Source organism: Arachis hypogaea, chromosome 17 (genome assembly GCF_003086295.3).
Source record: "Arachis hypogaea cultivar Tifrunner chromosome 17, arahy.Tifrunner.gnm2.J5K5, whole genome shotgun sequence".
Taxonomy (NCBI): Eukaryota; Viridiplantae; Streptophyta; class Magnoliopsida; order Fabales; family Fabaceae; genus Arachis; species Arachis hypogaea.
This window is the reverse complement of record NC_092052.1, coordinates 73,476,685-73,499,184: the sequence shown is the minus strand read 5'-3', so window position 1 is coordinate 73,499,184 and position 22,500 is coordinate 73,476,685. Positions and strand designations below refer to the sequence as shown.

Here is a 22,500-nt window from a genome sequence, read left to right as displayed (position 1 = left end):
AAAAACAGAGAAAGTAAGAACAAGGAACGAGTCCACCTTAGTGATGATGGCGTTTCCTTCTTGAGGAAACAATGATGTTCTTGAGCTCTTTTATGTCTCTTCCTTGCCTTTGTGGCTTGATTCCTACTGATTTTTGGTATTTCTATCCTCAGTTGCTTCCAATAATTATGTGGAGGGAAGTGCATCCCCTGAGGTATCTCAGGGATCTCTTGATTTGCAGCCACATGTTCTACCACTGAGCTATAGATCCTTCACATAATTGTTTTACCACACCAAACATAGAATGTTGCTCGCCCTCGAGCAAAAGAAGAAGATGTGGAAAAAAAAAACTAGGATTATGAGGAGGGAAGGTGGGGATCCTGTGCAGTCCACAGATCTTGAAATGATCCTGTGAGGTCCACATATCTTGAGGTGTCAAGGCATTTACATCCCTGCACCAATTTAGGCATGCAAAATGCCCTTGCACACAACTCTGGGCGTTCAGCGCCAGGTTGGTGCCCATTTTGGGCGTTCAACGCCCATTTACTAGCCATTTCTGGCGTTGAACGCCAGAACCATGCTTGTTCTGGGCGTTCAGCGCCAGGATGTTGCCCATTTTGGGCGTTCAGCGCCAGAACCATGCTCTGTTCTGGCGTTGAACGCCAGACAGGTGCTTCCTCCAGGGTGTGATTTTTCTTCTGCTGTTTTTGATTCCGTTTTCAATTTTTAATATTTATTTTGTGACTCCACATGATCATGAACCTAATAAAACATGAAAAACCATGAAAATAAATAAAAATTGGGTTGCCTCCCAACAAGCACTTCTTTAATGTCCTTAGCTGGACCTTGCTGAGCTTTTAATCTAGCTTCAACCTTGAGCACTCTTGCTCAACATTGTCTTCAAGATAGTGCTTGATTCTCTGTCCATTAGCAATGAACTTCTTGTTAGAGTCAATATCTTGAAGCTCTACATAACCATATGGTGATACGCTTGTAATCACGTATGGTCCCCTCCACCGGGATTTCAATTTCCCGGGGAATAGCCTGAGTCTAGAGTTGAACAGCAGAACCTTCTGTCCTGGTTCAAAGATTCTAGATGACAGCTTTCTGTCATGCCACTTTTTTTATTTCTCTTTATAAAGCTTGGCATTTTCGAAAGCTGTGAATCTGAACTCCTCTAGCTCATTTAGCTGGAGCAATCTTTTTTCTCCTGCTAATTTGGCATCAAAGTTTAGGAATCTGGTTGCCCAGTAGGCCTTATGTTCCAGTTCCACGGGCAGGTGACATGCCTTACCATACACCAGTTGGTATGGAGAGGTCCCTATAGGGGTCTTGAATGCTGTTTTGTAAGCCCACAGAGCATCATCCAAGCTCCGTGCCCAATCCTTTCTACGGGTATTTACTGTCCGTTCTAGGATTCTCTTTAATTCTCTGTTAGAGACTTCAGCTTGCCCATTAGTTTGTGGATGATATGGAGTAGCCACCTTGTGGCGAATTCCATACCGAACCATGGCAGAGTAAAGCTGTTTATTGCAGAAGTGAGTGCCCCCATCACTGATTAGTATTCTAGGGACACCAAATCTGCTAAAGATATGTTTCTGGAGGAACTTCAGCACTGTCTTAGTATCATTGGTGGGTGTGGCAATGGCCTCAACCCATTTTGATACATAATCAACTGCCACCAGAATATAAGTGTTTGAGTATGATGGTGGGAAAGGTCCCATGAAGTCAATTCCCCATACGTCAAACAACTCAATCTCCAAGATTCCTTGTTGAGGCATGGCGTAACCATGAGGCAGATTGCCAGCTCTTTGGCAACTGTCACAGTTACGTACAAACTCTCGGGAATCTTTATAGAGTGTGGGCCAATAGAAACCACATTGGAGGACCTTGGTGGCTGTTCGCTCACCTCCGAAATGGCTTCCATATTGTGATCCATGGCAATGCCATAGGATCCTCTGTGCTTCTTCTCTAGGCACATACCCACGGATTATTCCGTCTGCACATCTCTTAAAGAGATAGGGTTCATCCCACAAGTAGTACTTTGCATCAGTAATTAATTTCTTCTTTTGTATCCTGTTATACTCCTTGGGTATGAACCTTGCAGCTTTATAGTTTGCAATATCGGCAAACCATGGTGTTTCCTGAATGGCTAATAAATGCTCATCCGGAAAAGTCTCAGAGATCTCAAGAGAGGGGAGGGGCATCCCTTCTACTGGCTCTATCCGGGACAGATGATCAGCCACTTGGTTCTCTGTCCCTTTTCTGTCTCTTATTTCTATATCAAACTCTTGCAGAAGCAACACCCATCTGATGAGCCTGGGTTTTGAATCCTGCTTTGTGAGTAGATATTTAAGAGCAGCATGATCAGTATACACAATCACTTTTGATCCTACTAAGTATGATCTGAACTTGTCAATGGCGTAAACCACTGCAAGTAATTCTTTTTCTGTGGTTGTGTAATTTTTCTGAGCATCATTTAAAACGCGACTAGCATAATAAATGACATGCAGAAGCTTGTCATGCCTCTGTCCCAATACTGCACCAATGGCGTGATCACTGGCATCACACATTAGCTCAAATGGTAACGTCCAGTCTGGTGCAGAAATGACTGGTGCTGTGACCAGCTTAGCTTTCAGCATTTCAAACACCTGCAGGCACTCTGTGTCAAACACAAATGGCGTATCAGCAGCTAGCAGATTGCTCAGAGGTTTTGCGATTTTTGAAAAATCCTTTATAAACCTCCTATAGAATCCTGCATGCCCCAGAAAGCTTCTGATTGCCTTAACATTGGCAGGTGGTGGTAATTTTTCAATTACCTCTATTTTTGCTTGATCTACCTCTATTCCCTTGTTTGAGATTTTATGTCCAAGGACAATCCCCTCAGTCACCATGAAGTGACATTTTTCCCAGTTTAAAACTAGGTTGGTCTCTTGGCATCTTTTCAGAACAAGTTTCAGGTGATCAAGACAGGAGCTGAATGAGTCTCCATATACTGTGAAGTCATCCATGAAGACTTCTAGAAATTTTTCCACCATATCAGAGAAAATAGAGAGCATGCATCTCTGGAAGGTTGCATGCGCATTACATAGCCCAAATGGCATCCTTCTATAAGCAAACACTCCAGATGGACATGTGAATGCTGTTTTCTCTTGATCCTGGGGATCTACTGCAATCTGGTTATAGCCTGAGTAGCCATCCAAAAAGTAGTAATAATCATGACCTGCTAGTCTTTCTAGCATCTGGTCTATGAATGGTAAAGGAAAATGATCCTTTCTGGTGGCTGTATTGAGCCTTCTGTAGTCAATACACATGCGCCACCCTGTAACTGTTCTTGTAGGAACCAGTTCATTTTTTTCATTATGAATCACTGTTATGCCTCCCTTTTTTGGGACGACTTGGACAGGGCTCACCCAGGGGCTATCAGAAATAGGATAAATAATCCCAGCCTCTAGTAATTTGGTGACCTCTTTCTACACCACTTCTTTCATGGCTGGATTTAGCCGCCTCTGTGGTTGAACCACTGGTTTGGCATTATCCTCCAATAAGATTTTGTGCATGCATCTAGCTGGGCTTATGCCCTTAAGGTCACCTATGGACCACCCAAGAGCTGTCTTGTGTGTCCTTAGCACTTGAATAAGTGCCTCCTCTTCCTGTGAATTTAAAGCAGAGCTTATGATCACTAGAAAAGTGTCATCTTCTCCCAGAAAGGCATATTTCAAGGATGGTGGTAATGGCTTGAGCTCGGGTCTAGGAGGTTTTTCCTCTTCCAGAAGAAATTTCAGAGGCTCTTTCATGTCCTCTGAATCCTCTAAATCAGGCTGAACATCTTTAAAGATGTTTTCCAACTCTGATTCAAGACTCTCAGCCATGTTGATCTCTTCTACCAAAGAGTCAATAAGATCAACTTTCATGCAGTCTTTTGATATGTCTGGATGCTGCATGGCTTTGACAGCGTTCAACTTGAATTCATCATCATTGACTCTCAGGGTTATTTCCCCCTGTTGGACGTCAATGAGGGATCGTCCAGTTGCTAGGAAGGGTCTTCCTAGAATGAGAGTAGCACTCTTGTGCTCCTCCATTTCTAGCACAACAAAGTCAATGGGAAAGGCGAATGGCCCAACTCTGACAATCATGTCTTCAATCACGCCTGATGGGTATTTAGTGGAACCATCAGCAAGTTGGAGACATATCCGGGTTGGTTTAACTTCTTCAGTTAAGCCAAGCTTTCTGATAGTGGATGCAGGTATTAGGTTGATGCTTGCCCCAAGATCGCATAAAGATGTCTTGGTGCAATTACCTTCTAATATGCATGGTATCAAAAAACTCCCAAGGTCTTTAAGCTTTTCAGGAAAGCTCTTCAGAATGACTGCACTGCATTCTTCAGTGAGGAGAACTCTTTCTGTTTCTCTCCAATTCTTTTTATGACTCAAGATCTCTTTCATGAACTTGGCATAAGAAGGTATTTGCTCAAGTGCTTCTGCAAATGGAATCTTTATTTCAAGAGTCCTGAGATAATCTGCAAAGCGAGCAAATTGCTTATCCTGCTCCTCTTTCCGGAGTTTTTGAGGATAAGGTATCTTGGCTTTATATTCTTCAACCTTAGTTGCTGTAGGTTTATTGCCTATAGAAGTGGTTGAAGAAGCCTTTTTAGAGGGGTTGTTATCAGCATTTGTGTGTGTCTGATCCCTCACTGGCAATTGAGTGCCAGAGTTAGAAGCTGGAGTGAAACTGGACGCCAGCTCCTTGTCTGCTCCTGGCGTTTGAACGCCAGAATTGTGCCCATTTTGGGCGTTCAGCGCCAGATCTTGCCCAGTTTGGGCGTTCAACGCCAGATCCTTGCCCATTTCTGGCGTTGAACGCCAGTTTTGCCTTGTTTCTGGCGTTGAACGCCAGTTTTGGGTATGGTCTGGGCGTTCAGCGCCAGCCTTCCACCAATTTTCTGGCGTTTTAGTGCCAGAATTATTTTTCCTGGGCTCTTACTGTCCTCAGGTGAATTTTGGGTGGTTTGCTCATTCCTTAGCTTTTTGCTGCCTTGAGGTGGGGTATTTAATATTTTCCCACTTCTTAATTGAACTGCTTGGCATTCTTCTGTTATTTGTCTTGACAGCTGCTGCTTTGTTTGCTTAAACTGTTCTTCCATATGTATATTAGCCATCCTTGTCTCTTGTAGTCTATCTTTGAATTCGGCTAATTGCTTTGTTAGGAAGTCCAATTGCTGATTGAATTCAGCAGCTTGTTTTACAGGACTGAGTTCAGCAGTTACTGTTTTAACCTCTTCATTCATGGAAGGGTTGCTGCTTAGGTACAGATGCTGATTCCTGGCAACTGTATCAATGAGCTCTTGAGCCTCTTCAATTGTCTTTCTCATGTGGATAGATCCACCAGCTGAGTAATCTAGAGACATCTGAGCTCCTTCTGCAAGCCCATAGTAGAAGATGTCTAACTGAACCCACTCTGAAAACATTTCAGAGGGGCATTTTCGTAGCATCTCTCTGTATCTCTCCCAAGCATCATAAAGAGATTCATTATCTCCTTGTTTAAAGCCTTGGATATCCAGCCTTAGCTGTGTCATCCGTTTTGGAGGAAAATATTGATTCAGGAATTTTTCTGTCAGCTGTTTCCATGTCCTTATGCTGGCCTTAGGTTGGTTATTCAACCACCTCTTAGCTTGGTCTTTTACAGCAAATGGAAACAGTAATAGTCTGTAGACATCCTGATCTATTTCTTTATCATGTACTGTGTTAGCAATTTGTAAAAACTGTGCCAGAAATTCTGTAGGTTCTTCCTGTGGAAGACCGGAATACTGGCAACTTTGCTGCACCATGATAATGAGCTGAGGATTCAACTCAAAGCTACTGACTCCAATGGAGGGTATGCAGATACTACTCCCATATGAAGCAGTAGAGGGGTTAGAATATGACCCCAGAGTCCTCCTGGACTGTTCATTTCCGCTTAGGTCCATGATGGAGAAAGGGAGATGATGTTAAATAGAAAAAATATTTTTATTTATTTATTTATATATTTATTTCGAAAATGAAATAAATTAAAATAAAGTAAATAAAAATTGAGTGAAGATTTTTGAAAAACTGAGGAGAGAGAAAGTGGTTAGGAAGTTTTGAAAAGGATATGATGATTTTGAAAAAAAAATTTTAAATTTTGAAATAAAAATCTGAATTTTAGAAATATATTTCGAAAATTTGTTTTTAAAATAGAGAGAAAAGATATTTTTGATTTTTAAGAGGAAAGAGAAAAACAATAAGATAGCACAAGATTTAAAATTTTTAGATCTAATGCTCCTTATTTTCGAAAATTTTGGAGGGAAAACACCAAGGAACACCAAACTTAAAAATTTTAAGATCAAGTCACAAGAAAAACTCAAGAACACTTTGAAGACTCACAAGAACACAAGAACATGAGGAAAGAACACCAAACTTAAAATTTTTAGAAAACCAAACCAAAATTTTCGAAAACCAAAGGAAAATCAACAAGAAAACACCAAACTTAAAGTTTGGCACAAAATTTAATAGAGAAATTATTATTTATGAAAAAGAAGATTTTGAAAAGAATATAAAAGATTCTAACCCAATTACCAAGAACACAGACTAACGCTCTAGCCAAATGAGTTATGAATGTAACACTTGTCTTGAAGAAGTATTTTTTTGAAAACTAATGTTTTGAAAAGACACAAGAAAAACAAGAAAAATCACAAAACAAGAAAAACTAAAGATCAAACAAGAAAAATTCAATAAAAAAGAATTATTTTCGAAAAGAAATTTTTTTTTTTGAAAGAGAAAATAAGGATTCTAAAAATTTTAACCAAAAACAATAATAAGAGACTCTAAACCAAAAAGAAAAAATTTTTCCTAATCTAAGCAACAAAATAAACCGTCAGTTGTCCAAACACGAACAATCCCCGGCAACGGCGCCAAAAACTTGGTGCACAAATTGTGAATCATACATTTCACAACTTGTACCACTAACCAGCAAGTGCACTAGGTCGTCCAAGTAATACCTCACGTGAGTAAGGGTCGAATCCCACGGAGATTGTTGGTTTGAAGCAATCTATGGCTATCTTGTAAATCTTAGTCAGGAGGTCAATTATGTTTATCAGTTGAATTGCGAATAAACAAGAGAGCATGGATTAAAGGTTACTTGTTATGCAGTAATGGAGAATATGTTGGAGTTTTGTAAATGCTTTGTCTTCTGAATCTCTGCTTTCCTCTGTCTTCTGATTCACGCATGCACGTCCTCCCATGGCAAGCTGTATGTAGGGGGTCACCGTCGTCAATGGCTACATCCCATCCTCTCAGTGAAGAATATGCTCACATGCTCTGTCACAGCACGGCTAATCATCTGTCGGTTCTCGATCATACTGGAATAGGATTCTTTATCCTTTTGCGTCTGTCACTAACGCTCAGCACTCGCGAGTTTGAAGTTCGTCACAGTCATTTGATCATTGAATCCTACTCGGAATACCACAGACAAGGTTTACACTTTCCGGATTCTCATGAATGCCGTCATCAGTTCTAGCTTATACCACGAAGATTCTAATTAAGAGATCTAAGAGATACTCATTCAATCTGATATAGAACGGAGGTGGTTGTCAGGCACACGTTCATGGGTTGAGGAAGGTGATGAGTGTCACGAATCATCACCTTCATCACAGTTAAGCACGAATGAACATCTTAGGTAGGAACAAGCGTGTTTGAATGGAAAACAGAAATACTTGCATTAATTCATCGAGACACAGCAGAGCTCCTCACCCCCAACAATGGAGTATAGAGACTCATGCCGTCAAAGAATACAAATTTTTGATCTAAAATGTCATGAGATACAAAATAAGTCTCTAAAAGTTGTTTTTATACTAAACTAGTAGCCTAGGTTTACAAAAAGTGAGTAGACTATGACAGATGGTGCAGAGATCCACTTCTGGGGCCCACTTGGTGTGTGCTGGGGCTGAGACTTAAGCAATTCACGTACATAAGGCCATTTTGGGCGTTCAACGCCAGGTTTGGATCCATTTCTGGCGTTGAACTCCAACTTTTAATCTTTTTCTGGCGCTGGACGCCAGAATTGGGCAGAGAACTGGCGTTGAACGCCAGTTTACGTCATTTATCCTTGAGCAAAGTATGGACTATTATATATTTCTGGAAAGCCCTGGATGTCTACTTTCCAACGCAATTGGAAGCACGCCATTTCGAGTTATGTAGCTCCAGAAAATCCACTTTGAGTGCAGGGAGGTCAAAATCCAACAGCATCAGCAGTCCTTTTTCAGCCTGAATCAGATTTTTGCTCAGCTCCCTCAATTTCAGCCAGAAAAATACCTGAAATTACAGAAAAACACACAACTCATAGTAAAGTCCAGAAATATGAATTTTTCCTAAAAACTAATGAAAATAAACTAAAAACTAACTAAAACATACTAAAAACTATATGAAATTAACCCCAAAAAGTGTACAAAATATCCGCTCATCAGGGCACGTGGCCTATTCAGGCCGGTCGGCCACAGCGATTACAACGGAGGACCCAAAATTCCACATATCACCGTTGGCTCGTGAGTTTTGCCTGAAGTTTTGTCGGGGTGTTAAGAATACTTTTTAAAGGCTGCACGAAAAAATCCCGGTCAAAAATGACCTTTCCTCTTTAGGGCGAGCCGCCCCCCGGCCCCCGGGGGAAGAATGGGCCGTAGAACGCAAACGGATCCCCGAACGGCAAAGCCGACCTCAACCGGCTTAACTTCTGTAACGGCTCGGCAGCCTATTATACGGAGGCGTCTCCAGTTGCTCAGACTCGACCTGGCCGAAGGATTGCTGGGCGCAATGCCAGCACTACGCGCGATGATTTGTCCTTCCCTAGTCAGCAAGACCCGGCACGCGGTCAACCAGGGAGGACGTTGCCTGAGGGAGAGCTGGCACCCAGCAAGGTCGGGCCACCCCAAGGCTCGGAATGTGGTCCCAGCAGAAAGACGCGCTCTGGAAAGGGTGAGCAGGCACCCTACGAGGACGGAAACAAGCCACTGCTGTCTCGCTCCCATGGGTACCAGTACACGCGTACCCCATCACGGTGACCAGGCATAGTGACTGGTCAGTTGCAGGGGACGGACACGACGCTGAGTGCGCTGCAACGGATGCTGGTGACGTTGCAACGGATGCTGGTGACGTTGCAACAGATGCTGGTGACATTGCAACGGAGGCAGGGCGCATTGCAACGGATGCTGGGATCGTTGCAACGGAAGCTGGGGGCGTTGCAACGTCGGCTGGGGGTGTTGCAACGGAGGCAGGTCGCGTTGCAACGGATGCTGGGGTCATTGCAACGGATGCTGCGCGCGTTGCATTGTTGGCTGGGTGCGTTGCAGCGGAGGCAGGTCGCATTGCAACGGAGGCAGGGCGCGTCGCAACGTTGGCTGGGGGCGTTGCAATGTTGGCTGGAGGCGTTGCAACGGAGGCAGGTCGCGTTGCAACGTTGGCTGGGGGCGGTGCAACAGATGCTGGGCACGTTGCAACGATGGCTGGGGGCGTTGCAACGTTGGCTGGAGGCGTTGTAATGGAGGTTGGACGCGTTGCAACGGAGGCAGTGTGCGTTACAACGTTGGCCGGTGACGTTGCAACGGAGGCAGGTCGCTTTGCAACGGATGCTGGGATCGTTGCAACGGAAGCTGGGGGCATTGCAACGTTGGCTGGGGGCGTTGCAACGGATGCTGAGCGCGTTGCAACGTTGGCTGGTGACGTTGCAACGGAGGCAGGGCGCGTTGCAACGGATGCTGGTGACGTTGCAACGGAGGCAGGGCGCGTTGCAACGTTGGCTGGGGGCGTTGCAATGGAGGCAGGTCGCGTTGCAACGGTTGCTGGTGACGTTACAACGGAGGCAGGGCGCGTTGCAACGGATGCTAGTGACGTTGCAATGGAGGCAGGGCGCGTTGCAACGTTGGCTGGGGGCGTTGCAACGGATGCTGGGCGCGTTGCAACAAAGGCAGGTCGCGTTGCAACGTTGGCTGGGGACAGTGCAACGGATGCTGGGGGCGGTACAACGTTGGCCGGGCACGTTGCAACGGAGGCAGGGCGCGTTGCAACGTTGGCTGGGAGCGTTGCAACGGAGGCAGGGCACGTTGCAACCTTGGCTGGGGGCGTTGCAACGGATGCTGGGCGCGTTGCAACGTTGGCTGGGGGCGGTGCAACGGATGCTGGGGGCGGTGCAACGTTGGCTGGGCACGTTGCAACGGAGGCAGGGTGCGTTGCAACGTTGGCCGGGCGCGTTGCAACGGAGGCAGGGCGCGTTGCAACGGATGCTGGTGACGTTGCAACGGAGGTAGGGCACGTTGCAACGGATGCTGGGTTAGGTGCATAGTTGGCTGGTTTCGTTGCAACGGAGGCACCAGCCGTTGCAACGATGGCTCGGAGCATTGCAACGAAGGAGCCAAATTTTCATATCTCATAATTGGCTCGTGCATTTTTTCTAAAATTTTGAGGGAACCTTGGTAATATTATGTAAAGGATGCACAAAAAAATCCAGGTCAAAAATCACACGTTTGCTCCGTTTTTCATTTTTTTTTGAATTTCCGGCATTCTGGGCAGTAAAAAAATCGTAAAAAAAAATCCACATGGTGTAAATTCACCAAATTTGGAGGATGGAAAGATCTTATTTTTCTAGAGGTTTTTGCAAAAAACGGCGTCAAAATTCCACTTCTAGAGCACTTTCCTTGAGTATGTCTCCTCACGGAACAGGATGTCTACCCGTGGCACTTTGGTAATGGCTCGGCAGCCTATTATAGGGGGGAGGGGTGTCGTGCTGCTGAAACTCGAGTTGCCCAAAGGCTTGGTGGGTGCAATGCCAGCAAGATGCACGTTGCCTTGCCATCCCCTAGGCACACTAGCAAGCACGTTGTGGTTGTGGTGTGCCGCCGGGGTCCCCCGCCCCGGGTCCAAGGTCGAGCACGGGCGTCTGGCTGCGGCGAACCCCGATCACCGAAGGACCAACAAGAAGGGAAACACGTCCGTACACGGCCCACCTAGGCACCACCTAGGGAGCATGGCGTGGTGGAGTTGTGCCTAGGGAACACGCTCGGGCCAACACCTTGTGCTCGGCCCAGGACTAGGGGGATCATCCCAAGTCCGAGCACGACGTGGGAACGGCGGGCGGCCTCTGCGCCCCCACGAGGGGCAACATAGCTTGCGCAGCCCAACACTTGGCCAGGCCTAGTGTGGCGCACGACGCGGATGATGGATATGCGCGCGGCAGCGGGTGTCGTGGGCAGGGGGCAACACGACGTGGTCGTCCCAGCACTTTGAGGGGACACGTTGCGGAAGACGGTTACCTGTTCGTGTCCACTCCCGAGGGGCAACGTGTCGTGCTCGCCCTACGTCTAGGGTCGACGTACGACGGTGTCCGTTGCGGTGTGGGTTGGGCGTGTTGCTTAAGACGGTGCGGCTGTTCGGCTATCGCCCGAAGCACCTCACGCATCTGGCTGTCCCTTGAATGTTCTTCGTCGCTTCCCCTGAACCCTGCCCAGCGACGCTGACTCGGCTACCTCGTGCGCTTCCGCTTGCCTGCACGCGCCTAGGCGTGCGGGGCGCGGTTCGTCCGGGCGTGCTGTGTTTGCGGACCGTGGTGGCGGATGAGCGGTGTGTGGGTTGTACGTGTGGCTTTATCTAGTCGGTGCAGCTGTTCGGTTATTGTCCGAAGCGCCTGACGCTTCGGGCTGTCCCTCGAGTCTCCTTCGTCCCTTCCTTTGAAACCTGCCCAGCGGCGTTGGCTCGGCCCTCCCGTATGCTTCCGCTTGCCCGCATGCGCCTAGGCGTGCGTGGTGCGGTTCGTCCGGGCGTGCTGTGTTTGCGGACCGTGGTGGTAGATGAGCGGTGTGTGGGTTGTGCGTGTGGCTTTATCTAGCGGTGCAGCTGTTCGGTTATCGTCCAAAGCACTGATGAACGGATAATTTATACGCTTTTTGACATTGTTTTTAGTATGTTTTTAGTAGGATCTGGTTTCTTTTAGGGATGTTTTCATTAGTTTTTATGTTAAATTCACATTTCTAGACTTTACTATAAGTTTGTGTGTTTTTCTGTGATTTCAGGTATTTTCTGGCTGAAATTGAGGGACTTGAGCAAAAATCAGATTCAGAGGTTGAAGAAGGACTGCTGATGCTGTTGGATTCTGACCTCCCTGCACTCAAAGTGGATTTTCTAGAGCTACAGAACTCGAAATGGCGCTCTTCCAATTGCGTTAGAAAGTAGACATCCAGGGCTTTCCAGAAATATATAATAGTCTATACGTTGGCCAAGTTTAGATGACGCAAACTGGCGTTCAACGCCAGCTCTCTGCCCAATTCTGGCGTCCAGCGCCAGAAAAGGATCCAAAACTAGAGTTGAACACCCAAACTGGCACAAAAGCTGGCGTTCAACTCCAAGAAGGACCTCTACACGTGCAACACTCAAAGCTCAGCCCAAGCACACACCAAGTGAGCCCCGGAAGTGGATTTATGCATCAATTACTTACTTCTGTAAACCCTAGTAGCAAGTTTATTATAAATAGAACATTTCACTATTGTATTTGACATCTAGGGATTATCTTTTGATCATATTTTGATCTATTGATCACGTTTTGGGGGCTGGCCTCTCGGCCATGCCTGGACCTTTCACTTATGTAATTTTAACGGTAGATTTTCTACACTCCATAGATTAAGGTGTAGAGCTCTGCTGTTCCTCAAAGATTAATGCAAAGTACTACTGTTTTCTATTCAATTCATCTTATTTCGCTACTAAGATATTCATTCGCACTTCAACCTGAAGGTGATGAACGTGACAATCATCATCATTCCCTATGAACGCGTGCCTGACAACCACTTCCGTTCTACATTAGATTGAATGAGTATCTCTTAGATCTCTTAATCAGAATCTTCGTGGTGTAAGCTAGAATGATGGCGGCATTCAAGAGAATCCGGAAGGTCTAAACCATGTCTGTGGTATTCCGAGTAGGACTCAATGAATGAATGACTGTGACGAGCTCCAAACTCGCGATTGCTGGGCGTAGTGACAGACGCAAAAAGATAGTAAATCCTATTCCAGCATGATCGAGAACCGACAGATGAATAGCCGTGCCGTGACAGGGTGCGTTGACCATTTTCACTGAGAGGATAAGATGAAACCATTGACAAGGGTGATGCCTCCAGACGATTAGTCGTGCCGTGACAGGGCATTTGGATCATTTTCCCGAGAGAAGACCGAAAGTAGCCATTGACAATGGTGATGTATCACATAAAGCCAGCCATGGAAAGGAGTAAGACTGATTGGATGAAGATAGCAGGAAAGCAGAGGTTCAGAGGAACGAAAGCATCTCTATTCGCTTATCTAAAATTCTCACCAATGATTTACATAAGTATTTCTATCCCTATTTTATTAATTAATTTCGAAAACTCCATAACCATTTGATATCCGCCTGACTGAGATTTACAAGGTGACCATAGCTTGCTTCATACCAACAATCTCCGTGGGATTCGACCCTTACTCACATAAGGTATTACTTGGACGACCCAGTGCACTTGCTGGTTAGTTGTGCGAAGTTGTGAACCATGGTATTGGCATCATGTTTTTGGCGCCATTACCAGGGAAAGAAAGAGCGATGAATTTTACATAATTAAAGTGTAATCACAATTTCTGCGCACCAAGTTTTTGGCGCCGTTGCCAGGGATTGTTCGAGTTTGGACAACTGACGGTTCATCTTGTTGCTCAGATTAGGTAATTTTCTTTTTGTTTTGTTTTCAAAAATTTTTCAAAAATCTTTCAAAAATTTCTCCTTTGTTTTCGAAAAAAAAAATGTGTTTTCAAAAAATATATTTTTCTTCAGAATTTTTAAGAATGAATTCTAGTGTTTCATGAAGCATGGCTAGCTGTAAAGCCATGTCTAATACGACTGTAGGGCATGTTAGACGTGTCATGTCTGAGTTACATACTAAAGCTTGGCTGGCTATTAAGCCATGCCTGACCCTTTGATTGGAGCTTTAGAGCATAAGATTCCTGGAATTCATATTAAAAATTTTGAATCCTTATTTTTATTTTTCATAATAATTTTAGAAAAAATCCAAAAAAATTAGAAAATCATAAAAATCAAAAATATTTTTCTGTTTCTTGTTTGAGTCTTGAGTGATGTTATAAGTTTGGTGTCAATTGCATGTGCATCTTGCATTTTTTCCGAAAATTTTCATGCATTCATAGTGTTCTTCATGATCTTCAAGTTGTTCTTGGTAAGTCTTCTTGTTTGATCTTTGCATTTGCATGTTTTGTGCCTTTTCTTGTTTTTCATATGCATTCTTGAATTCTTAGTGCCTAAGCATTAAAGATTTCTAAGTTTAGTGTCTTGCATGTTCTCTTTGCATTAAAAATTTTTCAAAAATGTGTTCTTGATGTTCATCATGATCTTCATAGTGTTCTTGGTGTTCATCTTGACATTCATAGCATTCTTGCATGCATTCATTGTTTTGATCCATAACCTTCATGCATTGCATCATTTTTCTTGTTTTTCTCTCTCATCATTAAAAATTCAAAAATAAAAAAAATATTTTTCCTTTTTTCTCTCATAAAATTCGAAAATTTGGATTGACTTTTTCAAAAATTTTTAAAATCTAGTTGTTTTTATGAGTCAAATCAAATTTTCAATTTAAAAATCTTATCTTTTTCAAAACCTTTTTCAAAAATCAAATCTTTTTCATTTTTCTTAGTTATTTTCGAAATTTTCAAAAATATTTTTCAAAAATCTTTTTCTTATCTTTATCACATAATTTTCGAAAATAACATCATCAATTAATGTTTTGATTCAAAAATTTCAAGTTTGTTACTTGCTTGTTAAGAAAGATTCAAACTTTAAGTTTTAGAATCATATCTTGTGATTTCTTGTGAATCAAGTCATTAATTGTAATTTTAAAAAAAAATCAAATCTTTTTTCAAAAACTAATTTCTATCATATCTTTTCAAAAATATCTTCTTATCTCACCTTTTCCAAAAATTTGATTTCAAAATATCTTTTCTAACTTCCTAACTTCTTATCTTTTCAAAATTTGTTTCAACTAACTAACTAACTTTTTGTTTGTTTCTTATCTTTTTCAAAACTACCTAACTAACTCTCTCTCTCTCTCTAATTTTCGAAAATATCTCCCTCTTTTTCAAAAATTCTTTTTAATTAACTAATTATTTTAATTTTTGATTTTTTTTAATTTTCGAAAATTACTAACATTTTTCAAAAACTATTTTCAAAAATCACTAACTCTTTTTCAAAAACTATTTTCGAAATTTCCCCTCTCTCATCTTATTCTATTTATTTATTCATCTACTAACATCTCTCCCTCACCCACCAAAAATCCGAACCCTCTCTCTCTCTTTCTGAGTTCAGATTTTTCTCTTCTTCTTTTCTTCTACTAACAATAAGGAACCTCTTTACTGTGACATAGAGGATTCCTCTTCTTTTCTTTTTCTCTCCTCTTTCTTATGAGCAGGGATAGAGAAAAAGGAATTCTTGTTGAAGCTGATCCAGAACCTGAAGGGACTCTGAAGAGAAAATTAAGAGAAGCTAAATTACAACAATCCAGAGACAACTTGATTGAAAATTTCGAACAAGTAAAAGAGATGGCAGCCGAACCCAACAACAATGCAAGGAGAATGCTTGGTGACTTTACTGCACCAAATTCCAATTTACATGGAAGAAGCATCTCCATTCCTGCCATTGGAGCAAACAACTTTGAGCTGAAACCTCAATTAGTTTCTCTGATGCAGCAGAACTGCAAGTTTCATGGACTTCCATCTGAAGATCCTTTTCAGTTCTTAACTGAATTCTTGCAGATATGTGATACTGTTAAGACTAATGGAGTGGATCCTGAAGTCTACAGGCTCATACTTTTCCCTTTTGCTGTAAGAGACAGAGCTAGAGTATGGTTGGACTCTCAACCTAAGGATAGCCTGAACTCTTGGGATAAGCTGGTCAAGGCTTTCCTAGCCAAGTTCTTTCCTCCTCAAAAGCTGAGCAAGCTTAGAGTGGATGTTCAAACCTTCAGACAGAAAGAAGGTGAATCCCTCTATGAAGCTTGGGAGAGATACAAAGGACTGACCAAAAAGTGTCCTTCTGACATGCTTTCAGAATGGACCATCCTGGATATATTCTATGATGGTCTGTCTGAGTTATCTAAGATGTCATTGGATACCTCTGCAGGTGGATCCATTCACCTAAAGAAAATGCCTGCAGAAGCTCAAGAACTCATTGACATGGTTGCAAATAACCAGTTCATGTACACTTCTGAAAGGAATCCTGTGAATAATGGGACGCCTATGAAGAAGGGAGTTCTTGAAATTGATACTCTGAATGCCATATTGGCTCAGAACAAAATATTGACTCAGCAAGTCAATATGATCTCTCAGAGTCTGAATGGAGTGCAAGCTGCATCCAACAGTACTCAAGAGGCTTCTTATGAAGAAGAAGCTTATGATCCTGAGAACCCTGCAATAGCAGAGGTGAATTACTTAGGTGAACCTTATGGAAACACCTATAACTCATCATGGAGAAATCATCCAAATTTCTCATGGAAGGATCAAAAGCCTCAACAAGGCTTTAATAATGGTGGAAGAAACAGGTTTAGCAATAGCAAGCCTTTTCCATCATCCACTCAGCAACAGACAGAGAATTCTGAGCAGAATCCATCTAGCTTAGCAAACTTAGTCTCTGATCTATCCAAGGCCACTGTAAGTTTCATGAATGAAACAAGGTCTTCCATTAGAAATTTGAAAGCACAAGTGGGCCAGCTGAGTAAAAGGATCACTGAAATCCCTCCTAGCACTCTCCCAAGCAATACAGAAAAAAATCCAAAAGGAGAATGCAAGGCCATTGACATAACCAAAATGGCCGAACCCAATGAGGGAGAGGAGGACGTGAATCCCAAGGAGGAAGACCTCCTGGGACGTCCAGTGATCAATAAGGAGCTTCCCTCTGAGGAACCAAAGGAATCTAAGGCTCATCTAGAGACCATAGAGATTCCATTAAACCTCCTTATGCCCTTCATGAGCTCTGATGAGTATTCCTCTTCTGAAGAGAATGAGGATGTCACTGAAGAGCAAGCTGCCAAGTTCCTTGGTGCAATCATGAAGCTAAATGCCAAATTATTTGGCATTGATACTTGGGAAGATGAACCTCCCTTGTTCACCAATGAACTAAGTGATCTGGATCAACTAACATTGCCTTAGAAGAAACAGGATCCTGGAAAGTTCATAATATCTTGTACCATAGGCACCATGATCTTTAAGGCTCTATGTGACCTTGGTTCAGGGATAAACCTCATGCCCCTCTCTGTAATAGAGAAACTGGGAATCTATGGGGTGCAAGCTGCTAAAATCTCACTAGAGATGGCAGACAATTCAAGAAAATAGGCTTATGGACAAGTAGAGGACGTGTTAGTAAAGGTTGAAGGCCTTTACATCCCTGCTGATTTCGTAGTCTTGGATACTAGAAAGAAAGAGGATGAATCCATCATCCTAGGAAGACCTTTCCTGGCCACAGCAAGAGCTGTGATTGATGTGGACAGAGGAGAATTGATCCTTCAGTTAAATGAGGACAACCTTGTGTTTACAACTCAAGGATCTCTCTCTGCATCCATGGAGAGGAAGCATAAAAAGCTTCTCTCAAAGCAGAGTCAAACAAAGCCCCCACAGTCAAACTCTAAGTTTAGTGTTAGAAGGCCACAACCAAACTCTAAGTTTGGTATTGAACTCCCATATCCAAACTCTAAGTTTGGTGTTGGAGAGTCTCAGCAATGCTCTGAACATCTGTGAGGCTCCATGAGAGCCCACTGTCAAGCTATTGCCATTAAAGAAGCGCTTGTTGGGAGGCAACCCAATTTTTATTTATCTAACCATATTTTTCTTAGTTATATGTCTTTATAGGTTCATGATCATGTGGAGTCACAAAATAAATATAAAAATTGAAAACGGAATCAAAAACAGCAGAAGAAAAATCACACCCTGGAGGAAGCACCTGTCTGGCGTTCAACGCCAGAACAGAGCATGGTTCTGGCACTGAACGCCCAAAAAGGGCAACATCCTGGTGCTGAATGCCCAGAACAAGCATGGTTCTGGCGTTCAACGCCAGAAATGGCTAGTAAATGGGCGTTGAACGCCCAAAATGGGCACCAACCTGGCGCTGAACGCCCAGAGTTGTGTGCAAAGGCATTTTGCATGCCTAAATTGGTGCAGGGATGTAAATGCCTTGACACCTCAAGATCTGTGGACCCCACAGGATCATCTCAGGATCTGTGGACCCCACAGGATCACCTCAGGATCTGTGGACCCCACAGGATCCACACCTACCTCCACTCACTTCTTCTCATCCCTCACCACTCTCTTTCACATAATCCCATAAACACTCTTCCCCAAAAACCCTTCACCAATCACCTCAATCTCTCTTCCCATCACCTCTTCACCACTCACATCCATCCACTCTTCCCCATAAACCTACCTCATAAACTCCACCTACCTTCAAAATTCAAAACCAATTTCCCACCCAAACCCACCCTAAATGGCCGAACCTTAACCCCCCTCCCTCCCCTATATATAGCCCTCCATTCTTCTTCATTTTCACACAACACAACCTTCTCCTCTCTACTTGGCCGAAACACACTTCACCCCTCTTCTCCATATTTTCTTCTTCTTCTTCCTCTATTCTTTCTTTTATTGCTCGAGGGCGAGCAATATTCTAAGTTTGGTGTGGTAAAAGCATAAGCTTTTTATTTTTCCATTACCATTGATGGCACCTAAGACCGGAGAATCCTCTAGAAAGGGGAAAGGGAAGACAAAAGCTTCCACCTCCGAGTCATGGGAGATGGAAAGGTTCATCTCCAAAGCCCATCAAGACCACTTCTATGATGTTGTAGCCAAGAAGAAGGTGATCCCCGAGGTCCCTTTCAAACTCAAAAGAAATGAGTATCCGGAGATCCGACATGAAATTCAAAGAAGAGGTTGGGAAGTTCTAACAAATCCTATCCAACAAGTCGGCATCCTAATGGTTCAAGAGTTCTATGCCAATGCATGGATCACCAAGAACCATGATCAAAGTAAGAACCCGGATCCAAAGAACTACGTTACAATGGTTCGGGGGAAATACTTAGATTTTAGTCCGGAGAATGTGAGGTTGGCGTTTAACTTGCCTATGATGCAAGGAGATGAACGCCCCTACACTAGAAGGGTCAACTTTAATCAAAGGTTGGACCAAGTCCTTATGGACATATGTGTGGAAGGAGTTCAATGGAAGATTGACTCCAAAGGCAAGCCGGTTCAACTAAGAAGATTGGACCTCAAGCCTGTGGCTAGAGGATGGTTGGAGTTCATTCAATGCTCAATCATTCTCACTAGCAACTGATCTGAAGTTACTGTGGATCGGGCCATCATGATTCATAGCATCATGATTGGAGAGGAAATAGAAGTTCATGAAGTCATCTCTAATGAACTCTACAAAATAGCCGAAAAGTCATCCCCCATGGCAAGGCTAGCTTTTCCTCATCTTATCTGCCATCTATGTTACTCAGCTGGAGCTTTCATAGAAGGAGACATTCCTATTAAGGAAGAGAAGCCCATCACTAAGAAAAAGATGGAGCAAGCAAGATAGCCCATTCATGGAGCTCAAGAGGCGTATGAAGCTCACCACCATGAGATCCCGGAGATGCCTCAAATGCATTTTCCTCCACAAAACTATTGGGAGCACATCAACACCTCCCTAGAAGAATTAAGTTCCAACATAGGACAACTAAGGGTGGAACATCAAGAGCACTCCATCATCCTTCATGAAATAAGAGAAGATCAAAAAGCAATGAGGGAGGAGCAACAAAGACAAGGAAGAGACATAGAAGAGCTCAAAGACATCATTGGTTCCTCAAGGAGGAAACGCCACCATCACTAAGGTGGACTCATTCCTTGTTCTTACTTTCTCTATTTTTCGTTTTCTATGTTATGTGCTTATCTATGTTTGTGTCTTCATTACATGATCATTAGTAGTTAGTAACTATGTCTTAAAGTTATGAATGTCCTATGAATCCATCACCTCTCTTAAATGAAAAATGTTTTAATTCAAAAGAACAAGAAGTACATGAGTTTCGAATTTATCCTTGAACTTAGCTTAATTATGTTGATGTGGTGACAATGCTTCTTATTTTCTGAATGAATGCTTGAACAGTGCATATGTCTTTTGAAGTTGTTGTTTAAGAATGTTAAATATGTTGGCTCTTGAAAGAATGATGACAAGGAGACATGTTATTTGATAATCTGAAAAATCATAAAAATGATTCTGGAAGCAAGAAAAAGCAGCAAAGAACAAAGCTTGCAAAAAAAAAAAAAAGAAAAAAGAAAAAATAGGCGAAAAAAAAAATAGAAATAAAAAGCAAGCAGAAAAAGCCAATAACCCTTAAAACCAAAAGGCAAGGGCAAATAAAAAGGATCCCAAGGCTTTGAGCATTAGTGGATAGGAGGGCCTAAAGGAATAAAATCCTGGTCTAAGCAGCTAAACCAAGCTGTCCCTAACCATGTGCTTGTGGCGTGTAGGTGTCAAGTGAAAACTTAAGACTGAGCGGTTAAAGTCAAGGTCCAAAGCAAAAAAAAAAAGAGTGTGCTTAAGAACCCTGGACACCTCTAATTGGGGACTTTAGCAAAGCTAAGTCACAATCTGAAAAGGTTCACCCAATTATGTGTCTGTGGCATTTATGTATCCGGTGGTAATACTGGAAAACAAAGTGCTTAGGGCCACGGCCAAGACTCATAAAATAGCTGTGTTCAAGAATCATCATACTGAACTAGGAGAGTCAATAACACTATCTAAACTCTGAGTTCCTATAGATGCCAATCATTCTGAACTTTAATGGATAAAGTGAGATGCCAAAACTATTCAAGAGGCAAAAAGCTATAAGTCCCGCTCATATGATTGAAGCTCTGTTTCATTGATAGTTTGGAATTTAAAGTATATTCCCTTCTTTTTATCCTATTTGATTTTCAGTTGCTTGGGGACAAGCAACAATTTAAGTTTGGTGTTGTGATGAGCGGATAATTTATACGCTTTTTGACATTGTTTTTAGTATGCTTTTAGTAGGATCTGGTTACTTTTAGGGATGTTTTCATTATTTTTTATGTTAAATTCACATTTCTGGACTTTACTATGAGTTTGTGTGTTTTTCTGTGATTTCAGGTATTTTCTGGCTGAAATTGAGGGACTTGAGCAAAAATCAGATTCAGAGGTTGAAGAAGGACTGCTGATGCTGTTGGATTCTGACCTCCCTGCACTCAAAGGGGATTTTCTGGAGCTACAGAACTCGAAACGGCGCTCTTCCAATTGCGTTAGAAAGTAGACATCCAGGGCTTTCCAGAAATATATAATAGTCTATACTTTGGCCAAGTTTAGATGACGCAAACTGGCATTCAACGCCAGCTCTCTGCCCAATTCTGGCATCCAGCGCCAGAAAAGGATCCAAAACCAGAGTTGAACGCCCAAACTGGCACAAAAGCTGGCGTTCAACTCCAAGAAGGACCTCTACACGTGCAACACTCAAAGCTCAGCCCAAGCACAGACCAAGTGGGCCCCAGAAGTGGATTTATGCATCAATTACTTACTTCTGTAAACCCTAGTAGCTAGTTTATTATAAATAGGACATTTCACTATTGTATTTGACATCTAGGGATTATCTTTTGATCATATTTTGATCTATTGATCACGTTTTGGGGGCTGGCCTCTCGGCCATGCCTGGACCTTTCACTTATGTAATTTTAACGGTAGATTTTCTACACTCCATAGATTAAGGTGTAGAGCTCTGCTGTTCCTCAAAGATTAATGCAAAGTACTACTGTTTTCTATTCAATTCATCTTATTTCGCTTCTAAGATATTCATTCGCACTTCAACCTGAAGGTGATGAACGAGACAATCGTCATCATTCCCTATGAACGCGTGCCTGACAACCACTTCCGTTCTACATTAAATTGAATGAGTATCTCTTAGATCTCTTAATCAGAATCTTCGTGGTGTAAGCTAGAATGATGGCGGCATTCAAGAGAATCCGGAAGGTCTAAACCTTGTCTGTGGTATTCTGAGTAGGACTCAATGAATGAATGACTATGACGAGCTCCAAACTCGCGATTGCTGGGCGTAGTGACAGACGCAAAAGGATAGTAAATCCTATTCCAGCATGATCAAGAACCGACAGATGAATAGCCGTGCCGTGACAGGGTGCGTTGACCATTTTCACTGAGAGGATAAGATGAAACCATTGACAAGGGTGATGCCTCCAGACGATTAGCCGTGCCGTGACAGGGCATTTGGATCATTTTCCCGAGAGAAGACCGAAAGTAGCCATTGACAATGGTGATGTATCACATAAAGCCAGCCATGGAAAGGAGTAAGACTAATTGGATGAAGATAGCAGGAAAGCAGAGGTTCAGAGGAACGAAAGCATCTCTATTCGCTTATCTGAAATTCTCACCAATGATTTACATAAGTATTTCTATCCCTATTTTATTAAT

At 42.8% G+C, this 22,500-nt stretch overlaps 1 non-coding gene across 1 annotated transcript; it reads right to left on the bottom strand.

The window, feature by feature from the left end:
* Positions 1-15,986: 15,986 nt before the first annotated feature.
* Positions 15,987-16,094, bottom strand: LOC112768546 (small nucleolar RNA R71). The gene has a single exon (XR_003185960.1). It is a non-coding gene; the product is annotated as a small nucleolar RNA R71 (small nucleolar RNA).
* Between the last annotated feature and the right edge of the window lie 6,406 nt (positions 16,095-22,500).